Source organism: Portunus trituberculatus, chromosome 5 (genome assembly GCF_017591435.1).
Source record: "Portunus trituberculatus isolate SZX2019 chromosome 5, ASM1759143v1, whole genome shotgun sequence".
Taxonomy (NCBI): domain Eukaryota; kingdom Metazoa; phylum Arthropoda; class Malacostraca; order Decapoda; family Portunidae; genus Portunus; species Portunus trituberculatus.
The window spans coordinates 1,698,753-1,717,736 of record NC_059259.1 but is presented as its reverse complement, the minus strand read 5'-3'; the positions used below and the strand labels follow the sequence as shown (position 1 = coordinate 1,717,736).

The 18,984-nt window shown below is 39.9% G+C and overlaps 1 protein-coding gene across 1 annotated transcript in view; it reads right to left on the bottom strand.

Moving 5' to 3' along the window:
* Positions 1–18,984, bottom strand: part of LOC123514349 (cilia- and flagella-associated protein 251-like) — an 86,564-nt gene that overhangs the window by 55,121 nt on the left and 12,459 nt on the right. The window contains exons 4-6 of the transcript XR_006677585.1: positions 17,349–17,475; positions 15,047–15,213; positions 10,281–10,377 (exon numbers count right to left, since the gene is read on the bottom strand). The gene's annotated coding sequence lies outside the window, so the exon portion shown is untranslated. The remainder of the gene's footprint in view (positions 1–10,280; positions 10,378–15,046; positions 15,214–17,348; positions 17,476–18,984) is intronic.

The window sequence follows — 18,984 nt, the reverse complement described above, 5'->3', positions numbered from 1 at the left end:
GAGAGAGAGAGAGAGAGAGAGAGAGAGAGAGGATACAAAGGGCCCGTTTTCTATCACTCTAGCCAAGGCCGCTGAACCGGATCGGACGCAAGGTACCAATGACACTACCTCATTCAACCTGTGATATTTTGGTAACCATAACATCTAGCCTTCTGTTTTTTTGCATTGCATAGAGGAAGAGTTGCTTGTGGGCAGACCACCATTTGTACTCACTCGTTTATTGAATTTCTAAGTGTAATCAGTATGTGAATACAGGCTATTTTGTGTGTTTCTCACCAAACTTTTACTTTTGGGACTCATGATCACAGGGTCTTGAGTTCACAAAACTTAAGAAAAAATACACACTGCCGAGGAGCACAGACACATACATGCACAAAGGATGAACAATGATACACAACGTGGGCTGAGTGTTCAGGTGGATGCGGGTAGCCAAGCGATTGCTGTGGGACCTACCAATGGCTATGCGTATCTTAAAAATATCTTTATATTTCAATGTGTAAATTATATGAAATTTTTCGTTGTATATAAAAAAAATTGTATGTTTGGGCGATCGTATCTCGAGGTATTACTGTATTATTGTAGAGTGGAGACTCAATACTTGAATGTCTAAATAGTCAAACTTTTCAATAGTCGAACGCAAAAGTTCGACTTATTACTCGAAAAAATACCTATTGGTCGAACGTCCGTCCACTTAGCTGCAAACAAAGGGTCCTTATTTTCCTGTCGCCTCACACATCCCACTGGCTGGCCACTGCAGCCAGTTGATCTTCCACGGTCGTAAGAATAACATTGTTTTATGCTTTCTCTCTGGAGTTTTTTCTTCTTTTTTTCTACATTTAGAAGCTTACAATGGCGGTGAAGAGGCTTGTTAGAGGTGAGAATAAGCCTACAAGAAAGAATGTAGTGACAACCATCAAAAGGAAAAAAAGAAATTATTGATAAATACGAGAAAGGAGGAAAAATAACTGATCTTCCAGCTGAGTACTGTATGGCTAAATCTATAGTAAGTAGCCACAATACTGAAGAGGTAAGCTCATTAAAAGAGTTGATGTGGCAGCAGTGGAAGAAATGAAGAGATTGTTGATTATGTGGATAAACGAAAAGCAGATGGCTAGTGATTCTTTGTCAGAGGGCATAATTTGTGCGAAGGCTTGGCTGCTGCATCTTGATCTCATTTCTGATACTACATCTGACTCCAATGATGATTTTAAGGGGGAAATTCGTTAATTTGGTCAAAAAAATTGAAAAATTGGAAACTTTGTACTTGGGTTCGTCTCTGGAGAGGGAAGCTATGGCCGAAGTTGCCAGGCGCATAACGCACTGCTTACCTGGTAATGGCGGGTTTAAAGGGCCGGCCCTTTAAATACCCAAGCACGCACACGCCCCTTTTTCTTCTAGTCTTTGTTTTGCTTGTATTTATTTCCTTTTTTTGAGCTGTTTTATTTTTTTTTTTTTTTGCGTGATGTACTTGTACGACAGTTTAGGATCAGGCAGTGAGCCTGAGTGAGGGTGAGGAAGATGCTAAATCCTCAGTACTAATTGATACAGCCTTAGGAAGTGTGCGTGCCTGCAGCCTACCTGTTGATCGTACTTTACACGTGTTGAGTCCCCAAATTGTGACAATGCCACGTGTAAGTGGTAAAAGAAAGACTCAGGTTGAAACAGCCCGCCAGAAAGCCTTGAAAAGGTGGAAAAGAGAAGAAAGTGAGGAGCCTGAGACACGTGGTGGTAGTACTGGCGAGGCTTCCACCTCCGCCGCCACCACCCCTGCCACTCCCGACCCTCACGTGTCTGCTGCAAGCTACAGGCATAGTCTCCTGCCACCAGAGGAGAGTGAAGTTCACCAAACTAGTGAGGATAGTGCCTTGTTAGTGATATCATTACAAAGACTGCAAACAATTTTCAATTTGGTGAAATGTGAATGTGGCAACGGAATCACCGCAAAAGTGACAAGTTATTTGTTTGATTGTACTATAAATCTTCGGTGTGACAAATGTGACAGTGTTGTTCACCATTCAGAACCTATCAGTGATATGTTATATATTCTAATATGATAATAACGGGACCAGGAGCCTGTAAGGCTGACAGGCAAGTGAGAGCTCACCATTCAGAGAGGCTATATAGACGACATTCCCATGATGTAACATGGCCTGAAACTATCTAAACAGCCACTACCAGCCTCCAAACAGTTGTCAAGGGATTATGTAAGTACATATCTGAGTTTGGTACATATTGGAGTGAGTTATGTGGGGTTTTGAAGATGTTCACAGAAAAATGCGTTTTCTCGACTTTCAGTTTTCAGCATATATTGTTGAATAACTTTTTCAGTAATTGGTCAATTTCAAAACTTTTGCAGCAAAATGATCAACAACCTCATCTTAACAAATGCCAGCATGATAATGCATGAACTCACTCAAATAAATTTACAACAGGCTTATAAACTCAAATTTTTTTATGAAAAAAAAAGGTAACAATTTGGCATGTAATGAAATTTTTATAACATAGGTTATGTGTATGCCGATGCTGACATTTATTTGTTGTTATGTATATTATATGTGGTTAAGAGGAAATTGCCACACTGTTATTAGTTTTGATTTTATAATGGTATTTTGAATTATTTTCTTATCGCCGAAAAAATATTTATTGAAAAAAAACTATGCCACATTTCTGTACCAAATTAACACTGAAGATGTACACCATAAACGTGCACCTTGTGTATAAATATTATTGAATTCAGTGAAAAAATAGGAATGGGAGAGCCAAAAAACCGATATTGATATCGAGTCATCGAATTTCCACCTTAAAGCAAGTAAGAGTTTGGGAATTTCAAGAACAGAACTGAAATTCATTCTGTTGTGAGGCATGATAAGGCCTTAAGTGCTGACAGAGTTGCCAATGAGAAATTTGTGCTTGAATATAAGAAATTTGTGGATAAGGAGCGCTTAAACCCACAACAGATCTTTAACCTGTAAGAGGTCAGCATTCATTTACATACCATTTACTCATCCAGGTCACCAAAATTGTTTTTCTGTTTTTGATCCCATATAACTCAAAATGTTTACAAAAGTATAAAAAAAAGAGTTAAAGTTAGAAATTACCATTTTTAAATGTCCTGCTAGGACTTTAAATTTGGCTCATTCAGCGATGCTGCCAGACGTACAATTTTGGTGTATGGCAACATTTCCTTTATTCTGCATTGTTTTACAGATGTTTTTTTTTCACCTACAAGATAAATGTATGGAGTAGGCAGTAGTCACCTGCCGCCCGGTGGAATACTCCAGGAGAGGTACTTACGGGGATGTAGGCAGTGCTGCAGACTGAGTGATTCCCCGTGTCCTCTCTTCCCGGTTCCCTTTGTGGTCTCATTTATACAATTGAGCAGCTGCAGCCTGCCCTCTAAAGACAACTTCTACTACTTCCTACACTACACTACAACACCTTACACTTTTACACTCTCTTCAAATCAAAATTTAATAATGGCTTCACCACGCCCTGCCTCGGAGTCCCCTCTGGGAGGGACCATAAATGTCCCCAGGTCGGACTGCCCTCTGCTGTCGACCTTGGGTGTCTTGACACTTCATCTAATACTTTCACTATCAATTTCTGCAACATTCGTGGCCTTCGTTCTAATTTTCAATCTGTGGAACACCACCTCTCCTCTACTAAACCTCATCTTCTCTTCCTAACCGAAACACAGTTGTCTGTGACTACTGACAGCAGCCCTTTTCTGTTCCCTCCTACTTGCTCTATCCTCATTTTCAATCCAAAGCTGGATGTTGCGCATACGTGCGTAACGACACCACTTGCTCTCGTGCCCACAATCTTGAATCTTCAGAATTTTCTACCATCTGGCTAAGACTTCAATGTCACTCTCTAACTAAATTCATCTGTGCTGTATACCTCTCACCTAATTCCTCTGACTATGTAAAATTCTTTGACTATTTGACTTCCAAGGTGGAGCACATCTTATCTCACTTTCCTTTTGCTGAGATCTCCATTTTAGGGATTTCAATGTTCACCACCAGCTTTGGCTTTCATCTTCTTTCACTGACCAACCTGGTGAACAAACCTTCAACTTTGCTATCCTTCATGACCTAGAGCAGCTAGTGCAGTTCCCTACCCGTATTCCTGACCGCCTTGGAGACACGCCCAACATTCTTGATCTTTTCCTAACCTCCAACCCTTCTGCTTACTCTGTTAAACTTTCCTCTCCGTTGGGCTCCTCCGACCACAATCTAATTTCCGTTACCTGTTCTATCACTCCAGTGCAGCCTCAGGACCCGCCTAAGCGGAGGTGCTTCTGGCATTTTAACTCTGCTAAGTGGGAGGAACTAAGGCAGTACTATTCTGATTTCCTTGGGATGATTATTGTTTTCATGTCAGAGATCCTTCTCTTTGTGCCGAGCGCATAACAGAGGTGATTATCTCTGGCATACTTTCTCTAACCCTAAAGCTAAAAAGCCTTGGTTTAACTCTGCTTGTTCTCGTGCTGTCAATGATAGAGAGGCGGCTCACAAACGGTTCCGTAGCCATCCAACTGCTGAAACTCATGCCCTATATATTTCTGCCCGTAATCATGCCAAATCTATTCTCCAACTTACTAAAAACTCTTTCATCAATAGAAAATGTCAAAGTCTTTCCAATTCTAACTCCTCTCGAGATTTCTGGCATCTAGCCAATAATATCTCTAACAACTTTACTTCTTCGTCTTTCCCTCCTTTACTTCATCCAGATGGCTCTACAGCTGTCTCTTCTTTTCTAAAGCTGAACTCTTCGCTCAAACCTTTGCTACCAACTCAACTTTGGATGATTCTGGGCATATTCCTCCTACTCCTCCACCCTCTGACTACTTCATCCCTAAAATTAAAATTCTTTATAAAGACGTTTTCCTGGCCCTCTCTGGCCTTGATTCTCGGAAGGCTTACGGTCCGGATGGAGTCCCTCCTGTTGTTCTCAAAAACTGTGCTTCCGAACTCGCTCACTGCCTGGTCAAACTCTTTCATCTGTGTCTCTCTACTTCTATTTATCCTTCTTGCTGGAAGTTTGCTCACATTCAACCTGTCCCTAAAAAAGGTGACCACTCCAATCCTTCTAACTACCGCCCTATAGCTTTGATTTCCTGCCTTTCTAAAGCCTTTGAGTCTATCCTTAATAGGAAGATAATGAGGCATCTATCAGCTCACAACCTTCTCTCTGATTGCCAGTATGGTTTCCGTAAAGGCAGATCTACTGGTGATCTTCTTACTTTCCTAACTGAATCTTGGTCATCCTCTTTTAGGGACTTCGGTGAAACCTTTGCTGTCGGCCTTGACATATCGAAAGCCTTCGATAGAGTCTGGCACAAATCTTTAATTTCTAAACTACCCTCCTACGGATTCTATCCTTCTCTCTGTACCTTCATCTCCAGTTTCCTTTCCGATCGTTCTATTGCTGCTGTAGTAGACGGTCACTGTTCTTCCCTAAAACTATCAACAGTGGTGTTCCACAGGGTTCTGTCCTATCACCCACTCTCTTTCTATTATTCATCAATGATCTCCTAAATCTGACTCAATGCCCTATCCACTCCTATGCTGATGATACCACCTGCATTATTCAACAGCGTTCAACAGACGCCCAACCCAACAACAATTAAATGACTCAAGGCGAGATGCTATAGGACGCCTAACTTCTGATCTTTCACTTGTTTCTGATTGGGGCAGAGAAAACCTGGTTTTGTTCAATGCCTCAAAACTCAATTTCTACAACTATCTACTCGACATAACCTTCCAGACAACTATCCTCTCTTCTTCAATAACACTCAACTTCCCTCTCCTCTACATTAAACACACTCGGTCTATCCTTCACTAAAAATCTAAACTGGAAATTTCACATCTCTACTCTTGCTAAATCAGCTTCCAAGAAGTTAGGTGTCCTGTGGCGTCTTCGTCCATTTTTCTCTCCTCCCAGCTGCTTGCTCTGTACAGGGCCTTATCCGCCCGTGTATGGAGTATGGCTCTCATGTCTGGGGGATCCACACACAGCTTTACTAAACAAGGTGGAATCTAAAGCTTTTCGTCTTATCAACTCTTCTCCTCTAACTGACTGTCTTGATTCTTTAAGTCACCGCCGCAATGTTGCATCTTTATCTGTCTTCTACCGCTGTTTTCATGCTGTCTGCTCTTCTGAACTTGCTAACTGCATGCCTTCCCCCTCCTGCGGCCTCGCTGCACAAGACTCTCTACTTCTTCTCATCCCTATTCTGTCCATCTTCCTAATGCAAGAGTTAACCAGTATCTTCACTCCTTCATTCCCTACACTGGTAAACTCTGGAACTCTCTACCTGTGTCTGTATTTCCACCTGCCTATGACTTAAACTCTTTCAAAAGAGGAGTGTCAAGACACCTCTTACGTTAACTGGACCCTCCTTTTAGATTTTTTTGTTTTTTCTCTTTCTCCTACTTTCTTCTTAACAGGGCCTGGCAACCAGCGGGATTTTTTTTTTTCAACACTTTGTTTTCCCTTGGCCAGTGCCCTTGTAATGTAAAAAAAAAAAAAAAAAAAAAAAAAAAAAAATATGTTTGAAATGAATAATTCTTGATAAAGAGACACATTTTTGTATAAAATATATCAAATCCATAAAACAAGAGCACTTGATCAAAAGTATTTTTTCTATTCTTCTTACACTATCCAAGCTTCTCAATATTGCAGCAGGGTATGATATTCTGCAAAGCAGGGCTCGATGCACAAAGCTGCATCACGCTCATGACAGCAATATTGAGTGTTTGCACTTTTATTCCTGAGCTTGACTCATCAAAATTAAAAACTTGCAGCTCAAAATTTGACCCATCTATCCAGTCCCATCTGCTGCCAGGTCTAATTAGGTCAGGTGCAGCAGGTACCCTTCCCCTCCCTCGGCAAAGTGGTGTTTTGCGGTGGGTAGACAATAAGATACGAGGTGTGCCGCGTGTATTGTCACTGCCTGGCTGCTGTGTGATTGTACTGGAGTCAAGGTCATCATACTTATCATCAACACCATCTTCACTTGGGACAGGAGATGACTGTTGCCTTACACTTGAAGATGGCCTAGACTCCTTTCTCTTCTTTTCTTGTGCATAAAGCCAGTTAGACGTGTCAGAAGGGGAAGATGTATGTAACGGCCCAGGAGTGGGAGAAGAAGTGTGTGGTGGTGGAAACACGCCAGAGTATTGTGCCTCAAGCTGTTCATCTTCCTCCTCCATTTCCTGATCGAAAACATAATCAGGATCAGCATAACTGTCATCAGTGCTGATGTCACTGTTATCAAAAATATCTTCCTCAAAAGATCATTGTTCAGCAATTTCAGCGGAAGTTAGAGAGCGGGGACACCTGCCTGCCATCGTGACTCAATCAGAGACAAGTGAGGGGCTGAGAGGCGAGTGGCAGGACACAATGGTCAATCAGGAGGAAGGGGATGAGTGGGTGGCCTGCCCAGTTGCCAGAATAGCAAAAATGTGCTGATATATGCTAGACACCTCAAGAAACATAATTAGTGTCGCTAGAGGGAATTTCAAATGTATAGGAAATGAAAAAGAGACTAACGTACTGTACGTGACTGACCCCAGACAGTAACTGCGGATTTCACGTACATGTACGTGCTTGACCTCTTGCGGGTTAATTGTGATGAAACTGGCCTATTTTTGAAAAAAAACTACCAAACAGGACCTATATAACAAAGGAAGAGAGGTGTTTGCCAGGACACAAGCCCATCAAAGACAGGCTTAACCCCTGCTTCTGTGCATCAGTGATAGCGGCAACTGCAAAATTACACCGCTACTTTTTTGTAAACGTGGGTTTGGCAATGGCTAAAACAAATTACCTGATTTATAGGTATCAATAGTCAAACTTTTTAACCCGTAGAATCCGATCAAAGGCATATGGCTATCCCTCCGTGATCCGGCTAAATCACGAAATTATCGAGTGTTACAGAATTGAATGGAAACACTTTTATCATCAATAGACTTATTACGTGCATATACTGGTAAAATATTTCGGCAATACTCACTTTAGTTTCGCTGCAACAAAGCCTTGAAGCTGGAGAGTGGCGCGAGTTGGCAACCTCCGCCCCGGCCCGGACGAAGGTGGGAAGGTTAGGGGGAAGGGTGGGGGTGGTGGGGCCAACAGAGGAGCGCAATACTGCAGCTCCCGCTGTCCAGAGATGATGTTATGCTCTTAGATTGTGTGTAGTGTGAGCATTTGTACGTGATATGAATTTTCAGTATGTGATGAATCTCACCACATAAAATAAAATGCGTGAAATCGTATACGAGTAGCATAGTCTATGCACATGCATAGACTGTGTTAGAGTCCCCTGGACTCTAACACCTCCTTTTCTACCATAAAACGCCCCTGGAGACGTAGTAGTAGTACTGCTAGTAGAAGGCCGAGTAGTAGTAGCAGTAACAGTAGTGCTAGTAGAAGAGGAAGTAGTATGGAGAGAGAGACAGTGGTGGTGATAGGTTGTGTGGTAGGCTGTGAGTGAGTAGATAAGGCACGCGCTGTCCTCTTATCTCTCTCGTGTGGTCGATCTCGCAGTCGACCTGCCTGCTCGACCTGCAGAGAATCTACAGGAGGTCTTGGCACCCCTTGAAGCTACAAGGACACCAGTAGAGGCTGTAGATGTCAATTCAGAAGCGGATAATGGTGTAGGTTGGGTGGTGGTGGTAGGAGTCTCTATAACGAGGCTCGACTCACTTCCTCGCCCTCTCGTTGCCCTATGAGGCCTTACAGGATGAGATTGTCTTTCATCCTCACTCTCACTAGAATATACTAGCTTTCTTTTCGCTGGAGGAACCATTTTCAGTAACAAAACTAACACAAAACCGCAAATATGACGCGCAACTGAGAAGCACGAGTGTACTCCACAAGCGACCCTGGCAAATTGAGCGTGGTAGGCCTAGTTTCAATTTCTCTCACCAGGGGTGTAGTGGGAGGACAGGAGTACCAGTGTAATCATTTTGACAGCGTTACCAATTAAAGCACATTTGTGGTGCATTGCTAAATATCCTGTCACCTGGGCGGGATATCGGACTCGTGTACCATTTCCACCCGGGTGGCATATCGGACTTTACGTGTTGATACTCGAACAACCATTTGGAACGAATTAAGTTCGAGTATTGAGTCTCCACTCTATATTCTTATTTCCATTGTGGAGAGGGAGGGAGGGGAGGGCCATTTTCTATTTGCCAGAGTGAAGAAACTAATGTTTAACTGGTGTGTTTATAAGCCTTAACAACCAAACTATCATTCCATTCTCTGCACTCGTCACAATGTTTGTCTACCTCATGAAAACCCAGACAATGCACACAAATGGTATAGGGATCAAATGATACAGTACTTATCTGGCGACTGCAACCAAAACACAAACAAGGAGAGGAGGTATTAACTCTATGAATGCTGAAAATAGAATTACATTTCATGGCAGGCAGAGCACACTGGAGGGGGGACTTGGGGGTGGGGGGGTGCACTACTACTATGGCACTGCGCCCTCTATTATGGGTTTTGAATTCTGGTATTTCAACCTTGGAAAAAAATAGATGAACCCTAGTCCTAGTTATATGAGACAGGTTGATGTGACAAAAGCAACAAAATGAAAATAAAAAGATAAAAAAAATGTACTTATTTTTGCTATAATCCATACTATGTTGGCACTACCAACAAAACAACTATTTATTGTTTCTATTAATAAGAAAAAAAATCAGAAAACAAATTCATTCAGGAACTATAAATGCACAATAATACCTTGAGATATGAGCTACTTGAGATACAAGTTTTTTGAGATATGAACCACGATCTGGTCATTTTTTTGCTTTGAGATACGAGTGAAATTTTGCAATAGGAGTCATGCATCAAGATGCTGACACTAGTTGGCCCATCAGCTGAGTTTGTATCTATGTGTTTCTCACAGATCTCATGCAATGTGATTAATCTTTCATCACTTTCACACTATATAGTAAACTTTATTTTGTTTAAAGAAAGTGCAATTTTAGTGTATATCTAATGTTTACATGTGAATGGTGCTTGCATCCCTTCTTCCCTCCATTCACCTCTGCCATCATTTTACCCACTCCATCCCTGACATATAATACACAACACACAAACATATTCACATTTATTACTAGATATATTTGTATCAAAAAAACAAATTTAGGTGTGAGGTTTACTATTAGAATTACTTCTACTACTACTACTACTACTACTACTACTACTACTACTACTACTACTACTACCACCAGTCCACCACCGCTACCACAATCACTTCATACCTTGTGTAGTGGTGTTGGTGCCTCATCCTTTACCAAATGCTGTATTCTGCCTGTGCTGCGGCTGATCTGTGCCTCAGAGCAGCTGATAGCACTGTATCTGTCGACAGGAAGGTAGAGAGGTAAGAAGGGACGGACAGACAGAGAGACAGACAGGCTCAGTAATGCCTAAGGTCACACTCACTCTGGATGTATACATTACAAATAAAAATGAGAAAAAAAAAAAATATTCCTTGATATACGGTTGCAATTACTTCTTGAAAATACAATCACAAGGTGAACAATCATATAGCAGACATAATCATAAATACAAAACATAGTAGTGCATTCCAAAACCCTTAAATGTTGCCCATTAAACATACAAAAACCATGAAGTTTCATATCTAAATACAATTATTGCATTAAGTAATACAAATTTTAGGGATAAAAATAAACAAGGATAAAGCAATAAAATGAAGATAAATAGAAGCAATTTTGTATTTATCTCCCACTGTAGTATTATGTATCTATCTTTTTTTTTTTTTATACCATGTGGGCTTTTCACGGGAATTTATGGGCTAAAGGGGATACTTTTTGTGGTACCTCCTATCTCAAAGCCCACCCACTAGGAAACCATTGCCCCAAGTGAGGAAGCCCAACCTACACTCGGACCGTGGACAGGATTCAAACCCATGTGCTTGGAGACCCCTCGGACCACAAAGCACACATGGTTCCACTGTTCCCCTAAAACCCATAAATATCATGAAATATCATAAGTAAATGCAGTTGCCTTCATTGATAGAACACATGTTAGATAAGGTACAAAGATACTTGAGCTTTCCATCACATGCAATTACTGTTGATGAATAACTGGATGAGATGATGTGGAGTGTAACAGCATGACATGAGGAGTGTATTGCCTGGGCTGAGGTTCACTAATAGGGGTAGCTTTCTTGTGAAATACATTGTGATTGGCAACTGAGACTGTTTCCTCTTCATTTCATCATCATTTGATATTTTGGTTTTCCGATTGTTATGAATTATGTCCACTCGGTCATTTTCTGTTGTGCCGGCTCACTCATCTGATTTTTAACCGATCACCAGAATGTAAACAAACCAAGTGCACCACGATCACATCACCACCCACGCTGCAGCCGCCACCCATCAAAACCCATTATCACTATAAGAGGGGATAATTAATGAACAGGACACTGGTCTTTTTTTCTTTTCTGCTTGTTTTTTTTATGTTTGTCTTCTGCAGGAGCAGCCGACCCAAGCTTCAAGGTTCAAGCATAGCCTTTGCAACAGCAGCACTGGATAGAATCATTGTTCTTCGTTCACAACAATTGGTTCTTTCATCTAAATGTTTTATTTTCATTTCTTTGGTTGCAGATTTCACATTAAGGGAGGACCCCTGCATATACACCTGTATGTCCCACGTTTATCTGGATTTCAGTTAATCTGGACAATGTCCAGATAATAATTTAATAATTTGAGTCCAGATGGCCAACAAATTCATTCAAACAATGTGAACCTCACACACTTTCAGAAACAGCAGATAGATGGCGGCACCGCTGCAGCAGGCGGTTGCAAAGAAGTCCGGCTGACACTAATGAACACTGTGTTGTCCAGTATCAGTGAGTAAGTTTGTGCATTTTCAGTACCTTAGAACTTTTCATTATGTCTTCCAAGGGTGTTAGGCATAAGTGAGTGACCCTAGGTGTGACATAAAAGCTGGAATTAATAAGAAAATTAGAGAAAGGAGCTAGAGTTGTGAATGAGAGAAGTACGGTGTGGTCAAGCAAATTGTGTCAGTCACTTGTAAATCAAATAAGTTGGTAGAATATTCTGGCAAATACTGTGTAGATGCATCATGAAGCAAAAGTGGTAAAGGTGCACTAAGAAAAATGTAATGAGTGGAAAAGATAGGATGCCTGGCTCAGGGAGATGTTCTTGTCCTAGCCATGTTGTGCAGGGTATTGACACTCTACAGTAAGTAGGAACAACAACGTACCTACACAAATACCATAGTTTATTACTAGAGAATATTCTATTGATACAAAAGCTTAAAACATAATGCTCAAAATAATCTAAAATATCTAAAAACATATGATATTTAATATTTCATGCTTAAACAGCAGTTCAGACAGAATGCTAGTCACTAGGTGGCAGCACTGAGCAGTCAACCATGATTGTTTCGTTATGAAATTATTATATTTTTAGCATGTATCAATAAAATAGTTTTAGTAATAAACTACTGTATTTATGTATGTATGTTGTTGTTCTTACTTACTTCAGACTCCAGAGTGTCAGTCCCCTACACAACATGACAAGAGGAAGAGGCTGTCTCCCTGAGCCAGGAGTCTTATCTGGCCTCCTTGAGTCCCTTGCCTATGAAATATTCACTTCACCCTTGAACATATTCCTTTTGGTAGTATGTGCAGTCTCCATTAGTAGCAGGACTGTATGTGGTTGGACACTTACTATTAGAGTTCTAAAGTAAATATTCATCTGATATAGTGGTGAAACAGGTGAGGACTGAAAGTAAAAACTGAAATGTTTGAAGTTGGTGGTGTCTTCAATCTGTTTGAATTGTTTTATTTATTCTAGATAAAACTTAATTTACAATCCAGTACTTAGTGACCCAGGGTAACATTGGATCAGACTAAGCAATAGTTAAAGAGGGGTGACTTATCTGCAAAGTAAACCTATAGTACAACATTTTGGGGTCAAATAACAGGAGTTGATTCATGTACCAGATCGACTTATAAGCTGCAATATACAGAACTGATAGGTTAGTTTTAGTGTTAGGCTAACTTAGATTTAGTTAGTTTAGGTTTAGTTCATCACGGAAACTTAAATAAACTAAATTTTGGTATTCTTCAAAAATGTCTAATGAGACAAACAACCATATTTGGCAAACGAAGGACCCATTTGTGTTATCCTGACTTTTTTCATTATCCAGACCAGTGCCTGCACCATTTAGTCCAGAAAAATGAGGATCGAATGTTCATATATATTCATAAACCAAAGCCATTTTCCCCAAAGGAATCAAAGTAAAATAGATTAATCCATCACTGAATCCACAGCAGCATCTGAGAGAGCAACTTGGCACACACCCTGCCATCCCTGCAGCATGTATCCTCTAAACAACGCTTTTGTGCATCTCTCAGCTGCAATAAACAAAGAATGATTACTGATATAGTAACAGGATCTAACTGACAGCAAGATGGTATAGGCTGATCTTCCTGATGACGTTTATCATAATGTCATTATGTAAACAAAGCCCCTAGCATCTGGACAAGACAAACATGTCCATCTTGTTTTGCTGGTAGCAGCTTCACCTGCTAGGTAGCAATATCTACCTGATACCTCTAGTGAGTAGCCCTGCCTCCAGCATATTGACGTGTGTGAACCTGCCTTAAGTTGAAGGATATGGGTTGTGGGATATACAGGTAACTCTTGATTTACATGTGTTTAATTTACGCGTTTTTGTTAATATGTGACCGAAAAAATATTATAATTGATTAAATTTATAAGATCGGTTTGCTTATACGCGATTTGGCCGAACCGCATTTTCAAACTGAGCACCAGACGTAATTTCAAACTGCACGCCAGATGCCGAACCGCATTTTCAAACTGAGCACCAGACGTAATTTCAAACTGCACGCCAGAGAGTTCCACAGCTGGCCGATAGATGGGAGCTCCACTGCAACAGATGCACTCTCCTGCTACAAAGTAATGCAAAAAGAATTTTCCAAGAAAAAGCACCAGACCACCATGCTGCAGTTTTTCAAGAAAACACCAGTGGAAGATGTAGTACCAAAAGAGGATGTGGACTATCCCGTGGAAGCGGAGGAAGCGCAGGTGGATAATGACGTCCTTGACTAGGAGGTGGTCAGCAACGGCATGTGCTTATGAGGGATGAATTAAGACAATGGCGTCCTGCGTTTATTTTTTTACTAATGTTTCCTTTTATACTGTGAGGTTATTTTTGATAAGTGGATTTTTGATAAAGTGGAAAAGCTCAGAGGGAGATGGTGACTGACTGTGGTGTGAGTGGTGAAGGCAGTGACGCAGTGAGTGTTGTGTTTACGTATTCTTTGTATTGTTGTTTTCTCTTATTATTTTTTGCTTTCTCTTATTATTTCTTGCTTTTCCCTTTACTTTAGATACACTTCTAGTATTTAGAATAGTAAATAATAAAAAACATGTTAATTTAGCCAAATAAATAGAGTATTTTGTACAAATTTTTTTGGACCACATCCAGCATATCCCCTATCATCTATTGTTTATTATGAGATTTACAAGTTTATTTTACGCAAATCTGATATATGCGATGCCTTCTGGAACGCATGTATCGCGTAAATCGAGAGTTACCTGTATATGATATGGTTGCTAAGGCACAGGGAGAGGAGAGGGGAGAGAGACGTCAACACTAGCGATGCACGGGCAAGAATAAAATATCTAAAAAATATTTTCATTATCCCATATAGATGCATATAGTAATTAGAAACTAATTATTATTATTTTAAGAAGCCCATCTAATGCCAATTTTTCCGGGTACTGTGTAAAGGGACAGTGTGTTAACTGGGGGAACACCTGGTGACACTAGATGGCCACATCATGAAACTGAACCAACCCAACCAAACTTGATTTTCTTGACATTATGCTACTCAAAATAATTTGTGTAATTTGAAAAAAATTACCAAAGTTTTTACCACATATTTTGAAATCACATAATCTGAATATGCATAAATCAAGAAATGCCAGTATATGCACCCACCAACCTGGATGTGGAGGTGATATGCTGTTTGGTCACATCATAATCAGTTCCATACAGCAGCCCTATGTCAGGCAGAGCACTCTTCTGCACGCTGTACACATGCTGGCTGCTCACAGTGTTCATGGCTGCTCGGGCTGCCTCTATCTCCATCTCATGTACTACCTTCACCACCTGCACAAGTAGACAGACATATGTAAATATCATATTAATGTGGGGATGAAGAAAAATTAGATAATTGAAAGAATGCATCAAAAAACCATATATAATATTATTATTATTATTATTATTATTATTATTATTATTATTATTATTATATTATTATCATCAACAATAATAATAATAATAATAATAATAATAATGGAGGAAGAGGTGAAGAGAAACACAGGTGCAGGGAGGTGAGTTTATTCCCGCCTAGATTAGCTGATGCTTTTTCAGGGGAAAGCATCAGCTAAACTAGTCGAGGAATAAACTCACCTCCCTGCACCTGTGTTTTTCTTCACCTCCTCCTCCAACTTGTCTGAATGTCTGAAAAATAATAATTATAACAACAATAATAATAATAATAAAATAAATAAATAAATACAAAAAAGTAATCAATAAATCAAATTACAATATAAATATATATACATGAGAAAATTTTAATCAAAAGATAAACAAGAATACAAATATAACTTAGGAAAAAGGCATTTAAATGACAAATATATAGCCCACAACATACACCTATGTATATCAATGAGATACAGAACATGAGGTGGCAGTAAAAACTGAAAGTAAAATTGGCCAAATAAATAGTCAGACCTCCAATTTCTGGACTAACTAGGTTGGAACACAGTCTGGAAATAGGAAAAATCATCCAGACATTAAAAACCATCTTATATAAGAGCTCATATATAAAATATGGATTAAGGTTTCTTTGATTCTAATGTATTATATTTTCAAAATAATGCACATAGGAAAGCCACAGTACAGTATTGTACAGTATACTGTACTGTACAATACTGTACTCTACTGCACATTGGACATTCATATCAGTACAGTATAGTGCTTACCCCTAACATGCACCTTTATGGGCCACAAAAACCCACATATTTTGCAAAAATGCATATTGTGAACTGAAGAATCTATGGGAAAAATGGGACATGTTCACACAGCCTCTGAGATTAGGTCACCATATTAGAATTAATTCATACAACATTAATGCCAGTGTGTTGCAGAAGAGCTCATTGATGATCCTGTACTAGACACAGTAGACATTATTTATAGAAGAAATGAAGTTTTAAGTAGGCAAGAGAAGAAAGAAGAATGCTGTGAGAGGTTTCTTTACTGCATTTTTCCTCACACAGACGGTAAGCCTGGGTAGAGAGTAGGCAGAGATGGGAGGAGTTTCTTTCATTTTGTGACTTTTCAGTGACTTGATAACCTTCTCTTTCATTTCTATATTGATCTTTTAATGGTCTCTGGCTAATGAAAATCACAATGCAGTGGTGATGCAGAGGGAACAGGGAGGAAGCAGCAGATGTATTGGATGAGGGAAAAGCACACATGTTAACCAGCTGAAGTCTGGTGATGAACTGACTTATGAATCATAGTCTCAGTCCAACAGTTCAGCAGCACCACTGCAGTGAGTCAGACACACACACACACACATATTGGATGCAATTAGGTACATGCTGATGGTAAACTCCATTTTTGCCTTATAATCATATGATCAAATTTGGATATTAAGGCAATTAATAATGAATATTTTAGGAATGAAGCCACACATTATGAAAAATACACAGTTAACATGAATATTGGCAAGTAATGAAGAACAAAAAAAATATTCATACTGTAGTCACTCTTTGGCACTTGGTAGGCTTTGGAGGCAAGATAAATTGCAAGAATGCTGAAATGTGGTGAAATATAGTGCAGAACAACTTCACCAAGCACAGGGTACAACGAGACTGATGGCACGAACTGTGTCACACGTTCATTGGTACACTTGCCACAATCTACCAGAAGTCTGCCACGTCATTTGGACCATCATCAGTGTGTTGTTATGCCAATATGGTCATATTTGTTTACCTGTATACTTCCATCTTCCTATGACTTTAACATATTATAAAAGGGAAGCTTCAAAACATTAAAATAATAATATTAATATTAATAATTATACTTATCATAATAATAATAATAATAATAATAATAAAAAGCATTAACAACAGCAATAATAACAATACTAACACCAACTCTCTTAGTACACCTTACCTTTCCTCACACCACCTTAGTACACCTTACCTTCCTCACACCACCTTAATACACCTTACCTTCCTCACAGCACCGTCACTTTCCTCTGCTGCACCAGTCAACAGGTAGGTGACAGTCAGGCCGCCGCCACCACCACCACCATCACCATCACCACCTCGCTGCTGCATCACAAAATGGTGCAACATTCTGTGGATAGCAGTACCAACAGTAATTTAAGCTTGTTTTTTTTTTTTTATGTAAAAGGGGTGAATGTGCCAAGGACAAGAGAGAGAGAGAGAGAGAGAGAGAGAGAGAGAGAGAGAGAGAGAGAGAGAGAGAGAGAGAGAGAGAGAGAGAGAGAGAGAGAGAGAGAGAGAGAGAGAGGGAGGGGGTGGGGCAACTCTGACATCAGTCTCCTTACAGGTACAAAAGAGTTAACCAAAAGACAGGGATAAATCTCTTCAAACCTTCCTCTTAAATGCAGTCAAGTCATAGGAAATTGGAAATACAGACACAGACAGGGAGTTCCAGAGATTATCAGAGAAAACTATGAATGATTGAGGGTACTGGTTAACTCTTGCATTAGAGAGTTGGACATAATAGGGATGAGAGGAAAAAGAAAGCCTTGTACAGCAAATCTGCAGGAGGGAGACATGTAGCTAGAAAGATCAGAAGAACTGTTAGCATGAAAATAGCGATAAAAGATAGCAAGAGATGCAACATTTCAGCAGTGAAAAAGAAGCTGAAGACAGTCAGTCAGAGGGGAGGAGTTGATGAGACAAAAAACTTTGATACCATCCATCTAATAAAACTGTCTGAGTGGAACCGCCCCAAATATGCGAACAGTACTCCATACAAAGACGGATAAGGCCCTTGTATAGAGTTAGCAGTTCGAGGGACAAGAAAAACTGGCGGAGACACCGCAGAACGCCTAACTTCTTAGAAGCTGTTTAAACAAAAGATGTGATGTGAAGTTTCCAGTTTAGACTAAGAATAAAGGGCAGACTGAGGATATTCAGTGTAGATGAGGGAGACAGTTGAGTATCAATGAAGAAAAGGGGATAGTTGCCTGGAAGACTGTGTGAAGTTGATAGATGGAAAAATTGAAGTTTTTGAGGCATTGAACACTAATAAGTTTTCTTTGCTCCAATCAGAAGTCTTAGAGATCTGAAGTCAGGCATTCTGTGGCATCCCTGCATAATCTGTTGAGTTCCTGAAGAGTTGGTTGTCTCTGAAAGGATGTGGAAAGGTGTAAGGTGGTATAATCAGTGTTCGAGTGGATAGGACAAAAAGTTTGGTTAAGAAAATCATTAATGAATAATAGGAAGAGTGGGTGACAGAACAGAACACTGAGGAACACCATTATTAATAGATTTAGGAAAAGAACAGTGACCGTCTACCACAGTAGCAATAGAACAGTTGGAGAGGATAAAAGACGCAAGAGGGTAGTTTTAAGATCAAAGCTTTGTGCCCGACTCTATGAAAGGCTTTCGATATATCTAAAGCAACAGCAAAAGTTTCACAAAAAATCTCTAAAAGAGGATGACCAACACTCAGTAAGGAAAGCCAGATCACCAGTACAGCAGCCCTGATGGAAGCCACATTGGCAATTGTGAAGTGACAGATGTTTAAGAATCTTCCTTTTGAAGAGAAATTAAAAAAACTTTATACAAGCAAGAGATTAAACCTACAGGGCAGTAGTTTGCAGCATTAGAA